The 13,511-nt window shown below is 35.1% G+C and overlaps 1 pseudogene; it reads right to left on the bottom strand.

Annotated features, from left to right (window-relative positions):
- Nucleotides 1–12,533: 12,533 nt before the first annotated feature.
- LOC144226837 (large ribosomal subunit protein eL13 pseudogene) lies at nucleotides 12,534–13,177 on the bottom strand (annotated as a pseudogene).
- Nucleotides 13,178–13,511: the final 334 nt, after the last annotated feature.

Genomic DNA, 13,511 nt, shown 5'->3' with positions numbered 1-13,511 from the left:
ATCATTGGAATGTTTGGTAGTGGGTGAAGGAAGCTGATGTGCAATTACTTACTCACCTGAATCAGTGATATAAAAAACTGCACATCAGTGCTCCAAATCAGGTCAGCTCCAATCTCAAAGCAGGAAGTGAGCTAGACTCTTTTACAATCATCTCCACTTCACTCCAACCTCCAAACTGTCTCTATTCCATTTCCTCTTTTATTCTTACTAAAATAAAAGAACATATGCTCACAATTTGAACAGGATTAACAACAGTTATAGCAAACACTTTAATACATCTATTCTATTCCAGGTCCAGTCTAAGAGTATTACATGAAAAACTCCTGCAGTCTTCACACTAACCCTCCTTAGTGCTATTATTTTCTCCATTTTCAGATAAAACAGAGCACAGAAATATAAGTAACTTGCCTAGGTTACCCATCTAGAAAGGCCACTTGAACTCCGCTAATCTGGCTCCACAGTGCATGCTCTTATTCGGGATCCCAGGACTCCTCAGATGCATCATCCCGGAACTTGTTGAAATGTAAATACTAATTGAATGGTTCGGGGTTGGAGTCAGAGACTGTGCATTTTTAATGAGCTCCCATGTGCCGCTGCTTTTCAGACAAAATGTTGAGTAGCAGAGCATTACACGGCTGCCTCTTGTTAGGCGAGGACAGAGCAAATATGCGGTAGAAAGGATCCCTTTTAATTATGCATGCTCTCTCTCCTCCCAAGCTTTCAACATCTATGTTAAGAAGAAAATCTGAGCTATCTGGACCCTTTAAAGCTTTAGGCAACATATATCTGTGTTCGCTGCACCCACTGTGTCAGCTCCTTGTCCAATAATTAGGTCGTATTAATTTTTGAGGTCAAAGAGTTCTCTTAAAGGGAACTAAGAGCACAATCCATGTTCATGTAAATGTGCTGTAAGACTGAACCTTTGGAAGAAGTTGATGTTACTATCAAGATAACCTTCAAAGCCAACTGTGAGATTATAAAAGATATCTTGTGTCTTATCTTTTCTGGAGCCTGTTTTAAATAATTCAAGACATTTTCTAAAATGAACTTTTATATTCTCCCTATAAGTATTGAATTTTATTAAGGACATTCTAGAGTAGTAGAAATCTCTATTTCTGGAATACATGGATTAAAAAATAATTATTGGGAAAAATATAAATGATTGAAATCAAATTATTATACAATACCTTTTAAAATGCACAAAACTATAGAAAAAAACTTGAGTGAAATATTTATAATCCCTTCTTTAAATACTGGTAAAGTTTAGAGGCAGTGTTTGTTAGCCTTGTTTTATTCTAGACTTTGGCTTTCTGAGAGTCTTTTCACTGATTCCTTGGACTCTTCAACATTCTTTCCAATCCTACTGAAAATTTTCTCATGGAGATTCACTATTTTGATATGTAATAAACAATTCTTGAATTTATCGTAGTTTACATTTCATGACCTTAGGTAGCTCTGACATGTGTTTTTCTTCTTGGTACATTAACATTTTTTACCTTTGGGTTGTTTTTACATAATGCATATGCATAATCATGCCACCAGCCTGTTTTGACATCTAAGCAACAGGTAGAGAAATAAAATATACTAATAAAAGAGTCTCTGGGAAAAACAGTAAAATTATTTGAAGCAAGTACAGATAGTTTAATTTGAAAAGGCAAATAAATTGAACTTTAAATGCTTCATCATTGAATTTTTTCAGTTTTATAGAGGTATAATTGACTAATAAATTTGTGAGATATTTAAAGTGCACATTATGGTGATTTGATACACATATACATTGTGAAACTATTCTACCCATCCAGTTAATTCACACATTCCTCACTTCACATATTTATCTTTTTGTGTATGTGTGTGAAAACTCAAGTTCTACTCTCAGAAGGTTTCAATTATACAATAGTAGTCATGGTTTATACTGATTATTTCCTATTATGATTAATACTTAACTTCTTTCTTTTAGTGTTTATTTATATATTTTGAGAGAGAGAGAGAGAACTTGAGCAAGGAAGGAGCAGAGAAAGAGGGGAAGAGAGAGTCCCAAGGAGTCTCTATGTTCAGCAGGGAGCCGACCTGGGGCTTGGTCTCACAACAGTGAGATCATGACCTGAGCTGAAATCAAGAGTCAGGCACTTAACTGACTGAGCCACCAAGGTTCCCCAATACCTAACTTCTTAAAATTAATAAAGTATCTGTAAATATGTCATAGTTCATCTGTATTTATCTCTTCCATGAGAGGAAACAGTCCATTTCTTCAAGGATCCTTTGTTTCTAGGACACATCTATACTAATGAACTCTTTTAATGTGAGTGTTTAAGTCATTAATTTAAGTTTTTCTTTCAATTGATTAGAAATTATTTCTGAATTAACTAACCAAATCATTCAAAACAGGGGAATTATCCTATTTAAAGGATATCTTCGCTTTGAAAATTATTTGAGAAAAAGGCAAGGATACAAAATGATATTCAAGTCTGCATATATTAGCAACTGATAGCCTAAAGAAATCTTAGGCTAAGTAAGAGGCTTAAAGGTCTCTTACGAAGAATCATCTGGAATTGAGCTTTCCTGGGAAAGAGAGAATCTCCTACTGAGGTAGCAGCTGATTCCAGGGTGCACACAAGTGGAGTTTCATAGCACAGAAAGGAAAGGATAGATGGTGAGGAGTCAGGCAAAACATCCTGACACAGAAAGAGAAGCTGTCTCCTCAATGAGGCAGTGTAACCACTCAGGACTGTGAAAGTTAAAATTAGGATTTTTAAATTGAAAATAGAACATAAAATCAAAGAAGGTGGTAGTTTAGAGGTAAAAGTTGTGACACAATTTAGGACAGAAAAGAAAAAGGCTGCAGCTTGGCAAGGGAAGGCAATGACATTGTTTAAGAAAGAGGAAATCAATTATTAGTTTAATGAGATGCCAAAAAAATTTACAGTGACATGATTTTAAAACACAGCTTATTCAAATATTGGTTACAATCAGGATATGGTAGATTCTAAAATAACTTTAGATTTTAATTTTTTAATTCTGCTTTGGGATAGGAATTATTTTGTCAGTAAAGGAATAAAAAGAAGGTGTTTACAGTATAAATAACTGTGACATTTATAAAAATGGTTCTATCACAAACAGCAAAAGTATCAGAGCCTCCACTGCAAAGTTTGTGCATCTTAAATTTATCACATTCAACAGAAAGTCTCTGCAAGTGCATTTTTTCAAATAAATGCCCTGAAATATCGGTCTTATTATTCTTCAGTGAGGTGTATAAACTCCAGTAAAACCTGTTTACCAGTTTAATGCCTTTTTATGATAGTATAACTATATGCAACTTTGATTTATGAAAAGGAAAGCTCAAGTTCTTAACTTCTGAAATGAGTTTTCTTTCCCAGCAAAAGTGCCTAAAGTGAAAAACATAAAAATATGTATTAATATGATATGAAAATTAAAACTTGAAATGCATATTATAGGAGTAAAAGTTTCTCATTTCTTATTTTTTATGTCACATGGAATGATTATGTACTTTCCTGTGGAAAAAAGACTGGTTATCCTTTCTGTCCCCACCTTGTACCATGACCCCTCTTTTTACTTTGTTTTGTCAATATACTGAACTGGTGTTTATAGCTATAGTTCTGGTCTTGCTAATGATATTCATAGACTAATGACATGCATAGTGATGCTGAAAGTTACAGGATGTCCAAATGACAAATATCTTAATTTTCTTGTTTGTAATCACAGAACTTTTTGTGTCAGAAAGTTTACAAACTATTATCCCCATACATTGGAACTTGGGTACTGGTAATTTTTAGATATTTGTTCAAAGTGAGTGTCAGATACAAATTAAAAATAAAATAATTTTTATTCCTGAATGTCTCATTTTTAGTGATACTGAGTTAAATATATGGAAACAAAGAGGGGGGAAGTCTTTATTTCTACAGTCCATCTTTAACCTTGGTAAAATGGAATCTCCCTGTATATCACGGTCCCATGTAAATACTGAAATAGGAACTTTGCTGTGGTTTCAAAAGAGGTAACAAAACGGTGTTCCAGGATCAAGAAGGGATTTCACAAAAATAGACTGCAGAATCCTACTCACTTCCATATTCTGGACACATTCTGTCTTTATATATTTTAAATGTTTGTTATATATTTTGGGGGAGAGAGAGAGAGAACGAGAGAATGAGCTGAGAGAGGCAGAGAGAGAGGGGAAAGAGAATCTCAAGCAGGCTTCATGCTGTCAGTGCAGAGTCCATTGAGGAGCTCCATTCCATCACCTGAGATGAAATCAAGTCAGGTGCTTAACCCACCGAGCCACTCAGGTGCCCCCTGGACACAGTCTTTAATTCTGGTGTATTTCATAAAGGCATGTGTAGGCATCATTTAGTACTTACCCTTTATTCAAGTATTAAACAAAAATTGGTTGTAACACATATGCATGTTCCAACCTGCTTCTGTCATAGAGAGAGGAAATGTGAAATAGATTTTTATTTTGCTCTAATTTAAAGCAGATCAGAAAGTATAGCACTCAAGCCTTCATTTTTGAACATCATCACTAATATTCAAAGTAGCTGAAATGCCAATATAAAAATATTTAACCCACACATATGCCATTTTCAACTATTAAATAAAGTGCCCTTTAACTGCCATTTTAATTGAGTGCCTTATGCGAATTCACAAAACTTATGGAACTATAGGAGATAAATAATATGAGAACATTCCTGTAAATCTTCCTGAAGCAGGAATTTATGTTTTCCAGAAGGGTACCATTCCTATAATTTTACATAATTCAGTTATTATTTTCAAATTTCTTTTTTTTAATTTTTTAAAATGTTTTATTTGTTTCTGAGAGAGAGAGATAGCATGAGCAGAGGAGGGTCAGAGAGAGACGGAGATACAGAATCTGAAACAGGCTGCAGGCTCTGAGCTAGGTGTCATCTCAGAGCCCAACGTGGGGCTCGAACCCATGAACCGTGAAGTCATGATCTGAGCTGAAGTCAGACGCTTAACCGACTGAGCCACCCAGGCACCCCTATTTTCAAATTTCTTAATCATATTGCTATAATAGCCAAGCTGTTTTCAATGCTATTTCTATTTTAGGCACTATGCTGGCATTTTCATGATTTAACTTATATAATGCTTATAAACCCCAGCCAAACTATTATACATGTTACAGATGAAGAAACCGAGACGGCAAATTAAATAACCTTTCAAGGTTATACAGTTTAGAAGTAATATTACCAAGAATAAAATCTAGGTCTGGCTTATCCAAATTCCAAGTTCTTAATCATTTTGCTCCTACTATGAAGCTCATAAGATATTATGTAAGTACTTAATTTTATTCCTATCAAGTGTCTTTCAGGAGTTGTAATTCAAGCCAACATTCTTCCCACATTGTAAAACTCACTGCTAAATTATCAACTTAGGAGCAAGTATAGAATTTGTGAGAGATGAAACATTGTTATCTATCCAAAACATATTTACTTTTTCTTATTTATATAACATGATTTCATTAAGGCTGGCAATGTGCCTAAGTGAAAGGAATACATTTCCCAGTTTTCCTTATAATTATCTATGGTTTAATGGAGCAATTCTAAATCATGAGACATAAGCAAAAGTAGTCGGACAGGATTCTGGAGTAGCTTTATGATGGGGAATGTTTCATCTTAACACACATCTTTTTAATCCTTTACGTTTCTCCTTCATCTTGCTTGAAACAAAGATATGATGTTCAGATATCTGACAGCCTTTATGTGATAATGAGAATGAAGGTCAGACCATAAATATGGCAGAGCTTAAAGAATTTGACTGTCTTCTTTTGGGCTTTTACGTTTATGAGAAATAATCAACTTCTATTTTAACACATTTGAAATCACTGTTTCTGAGTGTCTCTTAACAGCAACTGAATGAAATTCCAACCTGATATAGTATAAAAATTAACCCCATAGAAAAATAGTTTTGTCTTATGTAAATTTGATTCCTTTTATTTATTTTGATTCTTAGGTGCTTAGAAGGAAATTGAGTGTGTGGCAACAGATGTTATTTATGTTGTAAATACGTATTGTACTTATATGTACATGGTTAAAGACCCATTTGATTTCAAATTAAAATAATGAAAAAATTGGCTTTAAATGAGAGTATTTTGAAAATTAAACAGTTCTCATTAATGTTTCAATTACATAATCATTTGAACAATTCCTATGTATATATACATATATATATTTAATTTTATATTTCATGGCTCTAAAAGAAAGGATGCATTTTTAGATACAAAATCCAGCAAACTCAAAATCGTATCCAAATGATCAAATGAAAACACAGCAAAAATTATTATTTATGAAAATGTTCGAAGAAGAAAGGAAGGAGAAAACAAAAGAAAAAAGAAACACAATTCACTATACAAAAAATAAAATTTATTTATTTCAATGGCTAAAATAAGACCAGCCATGATGAAATACTCAGGTTTTAGCTCTATTGGTGTATTTTATTATATTTGCAGAAATAAAATGAGACTGCCCTATTTCAACCTTTACTATTTTACTAAAAAATGCTATTTCTTGCACAAAATAGAAGCAAGGTGGGCTTTCATACACTGAAGTTAATTCTGAAAAGGCGACACACAGTTTTACGTTTGTTCTTTTTTCATGATGTTCATAAAAATCATTAAAAAATCAAAGCTTTAAAAACAGTAGGAAATGACTTTCACAAAAAATAGAAAAGGAAAAGCTAATAGAAATATATGTTCTAGAGAGCAAAATTTCTAAATCTGTTTTCTTATGAAGGAAAGTAATTGCAGTAATGATTCTGTAAGAAATATGGGTGGTAGGCTAAGGGGCTAGGGAGGAAGAAGAATATTTTTAAAACACTGAAACTAGAGAACTAAATATTAACAATTCTCATATAGTATTCATACAAGTAGAAGAGTTTATCATCCTACTCAGAGACTCTCATTTCTGGTTTTCCCTGTGGTCTGATTGTATTTTCTCTTTATTACTATCAAAAAATTAGATGCTTATCAACAATGAAGTTTCAGAAGGTGGCCCCCCATGGGCATCCAATTACTTTGTTCCTCTGTAGTCAGTTACCAGGAGATGGAAAATGACTGACAGATGACTCTGGGGTGTAATATTCCAGGCCCAGTGGTGTGCCTCCAGATTGAATCTCAATGTTGAGACTTTTCCAAGACTCTTCCAAAGACACCTTGGGGAACCCTAATTGAACTCCAGGGGACTGAACTTAATTCATTTTCGATCCTCAATCACTCACAGTCTACGAAACCTCCTTATGCCCAGAAACAGCTTGAAGTTGTGGGAAGAATGAACAGGAGCCAAGCTAGAAGATCTAGGCTCTTAGTATACCAGCATATCTGTTTTTATAGGCACAGAAGATGGGCTTCATGCTTTTGAAAGTGGATACTGCAACTGCCTCTGCCTAGAATGTCCTTCCTTTCCTCATTCTATTTCTCTGTAAAATTCTGCATTCTTTTGAAATCTAACTCTAAAGTCTTCTTCCATAAGAAGATTTCATAGACTTTTACAACATCCTCTAACTTCTGCACCATTTTGTTGACCTCTCCTATTGACATGTATATTTGTCTTTAGTAGTAGGTGTTGACATATTCATTGTGATTACTTAATGAGAAGGAAAATCTATTTTTTATTCTCTTACATATTCTTTGTTTTGCAGTTAAGAATTGCACAGTGTTTGTAATATGAATAAACGTATCTTGTCCCAAGCCACAAAACTCTTTTATGTCTATTTCTTTCTATACAAAATGTGAATAACAAATTATCCTCTAACGAAAATTGCTGTGGAGCACCTGGATGGCTCAGTCAGTTAAGTGTCCAACTTTGACTCAGGTCATGCTCTCATGATCTCACAGTTCATGATGTTGAGCCTCAGGTCAGGCTCTGTGCTGACAGCTCTGAGCCTGGGGCTTGCTTCAGATTCTGTGTCTCACACCCTCTGTGCCCTTCCCCCAACTCACACTCTGTCTCTGTCTCTCTCTCAAAAATAAATTAACAAAAAAAAGTAAAGAAAATTGTTGTCAGGATAATCAAAGGCAAATGTGTTTTAGAAAGCACACAGTTTGAGGCTCTACATAAATATCAATTGTTAAAAATAATAATGTGTTTGGAGATCACACATTCTATAACACTTCTGTGGGTTTTTGTAAAATAAGCTGCATGAAGTCAGAATAAAAGGGCCCTAGAGATTAGCAACCAGCCTTGATAATCTGTAATTTATAAAATGGGATTTACTGTTTACTGGGAGTTGTAGAAATTCCTCCTGGGTCTACTTCACTCTGTCTCCAAATGTCTCAAAAACATGGATATACCAGGCTTACAGAGGCAGAGCACAAGTATTTCCCAGTCCAACTACATTTTAGCTCTGGAAATGGCTCTGAGAGTGAAATTAGCATAAGACCAATTTGCTGAATGCCCAGAGGTTCCTGGATCATGCTGATACATCTTTATCTACTCATTAAGATTATGGCCTGAAATTTGGTTTTCTTGACTTTATGCCTATTACTCTTGAAGTATTATAGATAAACAGTTCATTCATATTATGTTTCACTTTCTCCTTCTATGAAATGGATTAATTAACACTAAACTAAAAAATATGCTTGATAAATATGTCAACTTATATCCAATTATATGTAATGTGTTCTCAAGGGGCAGGAAATAGGAAATGATCTTCTAATTACATACACCTATAACGCTTCTAAAAGATTTTTGTTATTACTAGGACAACATTTAAACCAGTATATAGATGATGAATACACAGTATATTTGTTTTTATTGTATTTATATATTAACAAGTTCTCTTTCAGGAAAATTTAATGTATATATATATCACTGAATGTATATAAACCTGTTTATAAACCAACCTATTGGACAAGCTCCCCTTGATGTGTTTTGAATAAACTAAAATTTTGTCTTTCATTTTCCATTTAAGAATCATAATCCATTTAATGGTGATGAGGACCATTTTCCCTTGCCCTCAGATAAAACTTAAGCAGGTCTCAGGGATTCTCTAATTATATTTTTTAGATGTTTATTTATTTTTGAGAGACAGAGACAGAGAGTGAGCAGGGGAGGGGCAAAGAGAAAGGGAGACACAGGATCCAAAGCAGGCTCCAGGCTCTGAGCTGTCAGCAGAGGGCCAGATGCAGGGCTTGAATTCACCGACTGTGAGATCATGACCTAAGCTGAAGTTGGACTCTTAACCGACTGAGCCACCCTATTTCTGTTTCTGTTTCAATCTTTATTCTTTCTTTCCTTCTACTGGTTTTAGGTTTTGTTTATTCTTTTTCTAGCTCTTTTAGGTTAGGTTGTTTATTTGAGATTTTTCTTGCTTCTTGATGTAAGCCTGTATTGCTATAAACTTCCCTCTTAGAACAGCTTTTGTTTGCTACATCCTAAATGTTTCGGGCCATTGTGTTTTCATTTTTCATTTGTTTCCACGCAATTTTTGATTTCTTCTTTGATTTCTTGGTTGACACATTCATTGCTTAGTAGCATATTGTTTAACGTCTATGTTTTTTGTGGTTTTTCCATGTTTTTCTTGTGGTTGATTTCTAGTTTCATAGTGTGGTCAGAAATGATGCATGTTATGACTTTGATGTTTTTGAATTTGTTGAGGCTTGTATGTGATCTATTCTGGAGAATGTTCCCTATGCACTTGAAAAGAATGTGTATTTTGCTATTTTGGGGTGGAATGTTCTGAATATATCTATTAAATCCATCTGGTCCAGGATATAATTCAACACCCCTGTTTTCCTTGTTGATTTTTTGTTTGAATGATCTGTCCACTGATGAAAGTCTGATATTAAAGTCTCTATTTATTATTATTATTATATTAGTATAATCTAGTTCCTTTATGTTTGTTAATAACTGTTTTATGAATCTGTGTGCTTCATATTGGGTGCATAAATATTTATAATTGTTAGATTTTCTTGTTGGATTGTGCTCTTTATTACTATACAGTGTATTTTGTCTCTTTTTATAGACTTCATTTTAGTCTATTTTGTCTGATATAAATATTGCTACTCCACCTTTCTTTTTACATCCATTTATATGATAAATGTTTCTCCATCTCCTCGTTTTCAATCTTTAGGTGATTTTAGGTCTGAAATGAGTGTCTTATAGGCAGCATATAGATGGGTCTTGTTTTTTTTTTAATCCATTCTGTCACCCTATGTCTTTTGATTTGAGCATTTAGTCCATTTACATGAAAAGGAATTATTGATATATATGTATATTTATTGCCATTTGTTACTTGTTTTGTGGTTATTTTTTTGTAGTTTTTCTCTGATCCTTTCTTTTCTTTCTCTCATGGTTTGTTGATTTTTCTTTCATTATATAACTGGATTCTTTCTTTATGTTTTGAAAACCTATTACTTTTTTAATTTGTGGTAACCATTTGGATTACTGTAACATCTTTTGAATATAGCAGTCTATATTAAGCTGATGGTTGCTTAATTTTGAGCTCATTCTTTACTCCTCTCCCTTCCACATCTCTGATATTTGGTAGATACCTTTTCAGTGATTAGAGAGATATAATAATTTAATGCTATTGTTATTTTCACAGATTGACATTTAAATAAACTATACAGGGAAAGGTTAGAACTTCCTTGGGGCGCCTGGGTGGCTTAGTCGGTTAAGCGTCCGACTTTCGCTTAGGTCATGATCTCGCGGTTCGTGGGTTCGAGTCCCGCGTCGGGCTCTGTGCTGACTGCCAGCTCAGAGCCTGGAGCCTGTTTCAGTCTGTGACTCCCTCTCTCTCTGACCCTCCCCTGCTCACGCTGTCTCTCTCTCTCTCTCTCTCCTAGAAATAAATAAAACATTAAAAAAAAAACAAAAAAAAAAAAAACAAAAAACTTCCTTGTCTTACGTACTGTATAAGAACTTTGTGCTTGGAAACCTAATGCCTATAAAAATTTGTACTATGATATGTGATATATAGTTATGTCCACAAATCAGATGGAACCCTGAATTTAGTGAAGAGTGACTTCTAATATCCTTCCTGGATAATGGAAATGTATGGTGTTTGGAAAGTGTGATGATTGAGCAGGGAAAGCATTGCAATTTTAATTGAAATGTGGTATGTCCAACATTCAATCTCTCTGCCTTAGTTACATAGTGTATCAAAGGATTTGCATGCACACTGATAGAACTAAATAAAAAGCTGATTATTTCAATGATGATCCTAAAGATAAGAAAATATTTTTAGAAACTTAGTAACAATTCATATGAAGTTCTGATTTTATACCTGTGTAGAAATACCTATGGATATGGATCAACTGGGAAATGTGAACTTTGCTGTAGAAAATCATAGATGAAAATAAGTGTCTCCATCAACATCTATAAATAGATTCAAATAACTGTGAATGATGGAGGAAAAAGAGTAAAAGAGCTGGTCAAAAACTATCAAAAATATTAAAAGGCCTATGGAGTTATATGGTTTTAATACCATGCTTATTTTTTAAAAATTTCTTCCAAGTTTTTATTTAAATTCTAGTTAGTTAACATATAGTGATATTTGCTACAGGTACAAGATTTAGTGATTCATCACTTACATACAACAACCAATGCTCATCCCAACAAGTGCCCTCTTTTATGCCCATCACTCATTTAGTCCATCGCCCCACCAATCTTCCCTCCAGCAATCCTCAGTTTGTTCTCTATAGTTAAGAGTCTGTTTTATGGTTTGTTTGTCTTTTTCCTCCCTATATTCATCCATTTTGTTTCTTAAATTTCACATATGAGTGAAATCATATGGAATTTGTCTTCCTCTGACTGAGTTATTTCACTTAGTGTAATACTCTCTAGCTCCATCCACATCAATGCAAATGGCAAGATTTCATTCTTTTTGATAGCTGAATAACATATGCCACTTCTTTATCTATTCATCAGTCAATGGACATTTGGGCTTTTCCCATAATTTGGTTATTGTTGATTAATGCTGCTATAAACATCAGAGTGCATATATCCCTTCAAATCATATACCCAAAGGTACAAATCATGTACATAAATCTAAATTTATGTACCCTTTGGTTACCTAGTATTATAATTAAAAATCATGCTTAATGGATCCTGTTCCCACTGGATTGTTCAGATCCTGATTTTCATCTTGGATTTAGTAGACATATTCTTTAGGATAAATTATTGCCAAAAATGTTGTTCAACATCTTTTAAAATGTGATAAGGAGTGGAGCGCCTGGATGGTTTGGTTGGTTAAGCATCCAAGTTCAACTCAGGTCATGATCTCACAGCTTGTGGCATTGAGCCCTTTGTCGGGCTCTGTGCTGACAGCTCAGAGCCTGGAGCCTGCTTCGGGTTCTGTGTCTCCTCTCTCTTTGCCCCTCCCCTGCTTGTACTCTGTCTTTCTCTGTCTCTGTCTTTCTCAAAAATAAATAAACATTAAAAAAGTGTTTTAATGTGATAAGAAGATATTGACCAAGGTTTCATGGTAGACTAGGCAGGAAAAAGTTATAACAGCCAGCTGGTGGTCAATTTCTCTTTTTTGTTAATCATAAGTTGCCAATGACTTTATTTTTTCTTTTTAACATCCCGTTCCACAGCTTCTTTAGCCCTTTCTGCCTGGATGCCAAAGAACAATGCAGTGACCCCGGCCTTATGAAGATTGGTCAACACCTTGAAGTTCTTCTCCTCCTCTGTAATAACTCTGGCTTTCTCCTTCTTAAAGACATTCCCTCTGGGCTCCAGTAGTCCTGTCAGCTGGGTAGCCAATTTGATTTCTTCAGCAGAGCTATCTCCTTTCTTGGGATCTGAGGACATCTGGAGAAGAGGATGAGCTTGGAGCGGTACTCCTTCAGCCACTGCACATTAGCCTGCAGGGACTCTGTGGACTTCTCTGCCTTCTTGGATCCACTGAGATCCTAATAGTTCCATACCACCTTCTTGTCAATGCCAGCCACCCTAACTCTTCTGAGTAGAACCCCTGCCAGCTCATACTTTGTTGTGCTACTTCCTCATAGAGCACCTCATGATGGGCCAGATGGATCCAGACAGGTCCAGACAGGGGATGCAGGGTGATGGGGCTTGCTCTGGTTTGCCAGGCCTTGTGTCTGCTGAACTTCCATGCCAGCTGGTTGAACCATGTGGCCACACACACATTATGAGCCCTTGTGGAAGTGGGGCTTCAAGATCATGCCATTCTGGCTAGGTGCCATGGCTGCTGTCTATGGGCCTGGGAGCACAGAAGAGGGGAGCTAGTCAGGGTCCAGAGTCCAGCCAGAGGCAATGGCTTGCTCCCCACCAGAGCCCAGGCCTGACCCCCTCCCATGTGATCAATTTCTTCCATGATTAATGAATAAGGGGACACCCTGGAGGAAAGAAAAAATCCGGTGACCTAGTGTAATTTTCTTGTAAATATGATAATTGCATGTCTGGGGAAATAGATGAATGATACTAGTCATTATCTATGCAGTACTCTTAAAGTCCTTGGATTAGGATTGCTTAAGTAAACATAATTTACGGAGAATGTCACATAAACTGTACAACTTC

Source organism: Crocuta crocuta, unplaced genomic scaffold (assembly GCF_008692635.1).
Source record: "Crocuta crocuta isolate KB4526 unplaced genomic scaffold, BGI_CrCroc_1.0 scaffold33, whole genome shotgun sequence".
Taxonomy (NCBI): Eukaryota; Metazoa; Chordata; class Mammalia; order Carnivora; family Hyaenidae; genus Crocuta; species Crocuta crocuta.
This window is presented reverse-complemented; position numbering and strand designations above follow the sequence as displayed.